Source organism: Microtus oregoni, unplaced genomic scaffold (genome assembly GCF_018167655.1).
Source record: "Microtus oregoni isolate MIOR12 unplaced genomic scaffold, Mior012 000060F_005, whole genome shotgun sequence".
In the NCBI taxonomy this organism is placed as follows: Eukaryota; Metazoa; Chordata; class Mammalia; order Rodentia; family Cricetidae; genus Microtus; species Microtus oregoni.
The window spans coordinates 27,706-31,978 of NW_024543840.1; positions in this window are offsets into that span (position 1 = coordinate 27,706).

The window sequence follows — 4,273 nt, forward strand, 5'->3', positions numbered from 1 at the left end:
TACCATGCCTTATATCACAGCCATTAGCAGGGTTGAGGCATCAAGTGCTGCAGTCAGTCTGACTCCTGTGGTCCCCTAAGGTTTCTAGCTTCCCAGTTATGAATGACACCCTGGTCTCCAGTTCAGCTTGAGAGCTCTTTAAGAGCCAATGGATGAGAGAGTGGGAAGAGACTGCCTTTTTTTTTCTTTTTCCATTTCTTTCTTTCTTTCTTTTGCTGTTTTGTTTTGTTTTTCAAGAAAGGGTTTCTTTGTGTATCTTGGGCTGTCCTAAAACTCACTCTGTAAATCAGGCCATCTTTGAATTCACAGAGATCTGTGTGTGTGCTGTGATTAAAGGCATGCACACACCACAGCCCGGCTGAGACTGCAATTTCTTGTTAGCTCTGGGTAAGTGACAATGGCTCTGTGTTGTGAATCTCTGTGAATCCAGACTATGTTATGTCCTTCAATGACATGAGTCTGAAGCATCAAGCACCCATCCCTATACTCCCTGAGGTCTCTGAAGTCACGGTGCATCCTTAAAGGCTTAGAAAGCTTTTCCCTGGTTCACCTTTGTGTGTGTGTGTGTGTGTGTGTGTGTGTGTGTGTGTGTGTGTTTTGTTCTATCTAGGAGAAGCACCATAGCAGTTGCATAGTGACTGAGAAATTTGATTTTTAGGAAATGATTTTTCATACCTGTGAGTGGTCTCTCCATAGCCACTCCTCTTTTCTTAAACTTGAGTATAGGAATGAATGAATGAATGATCCCTCCCTCCCTCCCTCCCTCCCTCCCTCCCTCCCTCTCTCTTCATGGGAACGAGTATCTGGTCTTGCATTGAGGGCTCCCCAGTTCTCAGCATCTCCAGCCCAACCTGTCACAAGCTGATCACACATTTGCAAACTTGGGATATATTCTGCTGAATTTTTGGGATAATGAATTTCATCAACTATGGGACTAACTTTGTTCTGACAGGACACTCACAATCTCTCCTCATCACACCCACATAGTGTAACAACTTTGTGGTTCCTCCATAATGTGCTTATTTCTGTCAGGGAACTGAAAGCCAGCCAGCCAGCCAGCCAGCCAGCCATCCAGCCAGCCAACACTATCTACAAAGCTACAGAGAAACCCTGTCGTGAAAAACCAAAAATAAATAAATAAATAGGCATGGATTTTTTTAAAAAATCAAACGCAAACTAAGTAGAAATAACTACTTTCAGTATGCCATTCAAGAATTAGGGAACCCTTTATCCCAGCACGTGGGAGACACAGGCAGAAGGACATCTGTGAGTTAAAATCCAGACTCATCTACCAAGTGAAATCACAAGACTCGTGCACTGTCTTATAGGTCCTAAACTCCCATGGTCCAGTTTCTAGGGTTGGGGGCCTCTCTATAAAGCCTGGAAATTCACAGAGGTCCACCTGCCTCTGTCTCTTTGATGATAGAATAAAAGATGTGCACCACAATAACCAGGGTCAGTTTCTTGTAGATTTAGTTTAATTTCAAATTTTGTTTGTATCTCTTGGTCTGCACCAAGTGTGTCCCTGTGGGGGTGGGGGGCAGGGAAGTTGTCCTATTTTAGAACATTTTATTTTACTTTTATTTGAGACAGTCTTTCTGGTTGTGTAGAACTTATTTTAATTTCAAATTTTTAAAGAATTTTTTTATGATTTATTTAACTTTATTTTATGTGCAGTCGTGTGAAACTGGATTTACAATCACTTATGAGCTGCTGCCTTGTGGGGGTTACATCTCAGGAGCACAAGAACCCAAATCTGTGCTGTACTCCCTGTCACCAAAAGAGGTCACTAGATCCCCACCATGTGGTTTCTGGACATTCCAGAAATTCCATCTCTCCAGTTCTCATTCTTTCATTGTTCCTCCTGCATGCCTGCGTCTAGTGAGAGAGTGAGCAACTTTCCTCCCTGCTTCTCTGTGTCTGTGTCTGTCACATCCTGGATAGCCAGAGTGCCCGCCACCTCTGCCTGAGATAGATGTGGCTGGCAGCCCTGGGGCTGGGGGAAAGGGAGAGAGTGGGTTCCCTGGAGAGCCTTGGGCAGAGGCTCTGTGGATTCCCTGCCGGAGGCCTCACTGCCTCTGAGGAGCCCATGGGGGGGGGGGAAAGGGAAGGTCAACCAGAGAGTCCTGCCTGGCTTTTGCTTTGCTTTGTTCTTGTTTTTGTTTGTTTGTTTATTTTATTTTCAGGTACAGCTGTGACCAGGTCTGGATCCAGGACAGACTCAAAAGCTAGAGAGAAATCCTGTCTCAGAAAACAAAAATAAATAAATACATAAATAAACACATAAACAAATACATAAACTAATAAATGAATGGATAGATAGATAGATGATAGATAGATAGATAGATAGATAGATAGATAGCCAGACAGAGAGAGAGATGATAAAACACCTTCAAGATCAGGGAGACCAAGGCTGGCAGATCACTGTAAGTTTAAAGCTACCTTGTTCTGCAGATTGAGATTCAGGACAGGCAAAGTGACATAGAGAAACCCTGTTTTCAAAAAAAAGGTGGGGGCTGGAGAGATGGCTCTGCGGTTAAGAGTGCTGACTGCTCTTCCAGAGGACCCAGGTTCAATTCCTACCACCCACATGGCAGTCAACAGCTGTCTGTAACTCCAAGATCTGACACCCTCAGATAGACATACATGCAGGCAAAACACCAATGCCGACAAAATAAATTATTAGGAAAATAAATATATAAAAAAGGTTGTTTAGCCTTTAATCCCAGCATTAGGAGGCAGAGGCAGATGGCTCTCTGTGAGTCTGAAGCCAGTTTTGTCTACAAAGTGTGTCCCAGGGCATACGCATACAAGGGCACACAACGAAACCCTATGTTGAACAACCACAAATAAACAAACAAATAAAGAGATAATAACAATAAAAATATTTGAGAGTTCAAATAATTGACTTCATCCACAATAAAAGAATATAAAAATAAAAATATCAAACGCATTTGAACGCATCAGCACAGGAGACCGCTTCCTAAATAGAACCCCAGTAGCACAGACACTGAGAGAAACAATTAATAAGTGAGAGAGACCTCCTGAAACTGAAAAGCTTCTGTAAAGCAAAGAACACGGCCAACAAGACAAAATGACGGCCTTACAGAATGGAAAAAGATCTTCACTAACCCCACATCAGACAGAGGTCTGTCTGATCTCCAAAACATACAAAGAACACAAGACATTGGTCATCTCAAGAACAAATAATCTAATTCACAAAATGGAGTACAGACTTAAACAGAGAACTCTCAACCGAGGAATCTAAAATGGCTGAAAGACACTTAAGGAAATGTTCAACATGCTTAGTCATCAGAGAAATGCAAATCAAAACAAGTTTCTAGAAACAAGGAGACAGTTCATAATGTTTCTTTCTTCTTTTTTTTTTAATTTGGGATGGGGGCCTCTCTCCAAAACCTGGGAATTCACAGAGGTACACCTGTCTCTGTCTCTTGGATGATAGAATAAAAGATGTGCACCACAGTGACAATCCAACTAAGTTTTTAGTATCTCATTCTGTTAATTTCATGTACATTTAGTTTCATTTCAAATTTTGTTTGTATCTCTTGGTCTGCACCCAAGTGTGTCCTTGGTGGGGGGGGGGGCAGGGAAGGTGCCCTATTTCAGAACATTTTACTTAACTTTTATTTGAGACAGTCTTTCCAGTTGTGTAGAACTTAGTTTCATTTCAAATTTTTAATGACCAGGAAGGATGAAAGCATTCAAAAGGACTGGTTCCATATCTGGCAGAGAGGCAGGTGGATCTCTGGGAGTTTGAGGCCAGCCTGGTCGACGAGAGCTAGTTCCAAAGACAGGCTCCAAAGCAACAGAGAAAACCCTGCCTTGAAAATCAAAACAAAAACACAAACAAAAATAAAAAACATAAATTAAATCTGTGTGTGTGTGTGTGAGTGTGTGTGTGTGTGTGTGTGTGTGTGTGTGAGAGAGAGAGAGAGAGAAGAGAGAGAGAGAGAGAGAGAGAGAGAGAGAGAGAGAGAAATGATTAAACAGGAAATAAGAAAAAAACCAAAACCATAATGTCACCAAGATGACAGCCTGGTTTATATAGTGAGTTAAAGGTATTATACAGAGAAACCCTGTACCAAAAAAATAATAAAAGAAGAAAACAGAAAAAAAACAAGGAAGGAAGAAAAGAAGGAAAAAAGGAAAGAAGGAAGAAAAACTGGTGTTTTCCTTCTTTTCTTTGTTTATCTCAGGTTATTTTTTTTTTTATTGCTGCCGCAGCAGCAGTATATTTTGGGCAGCTGCCTAG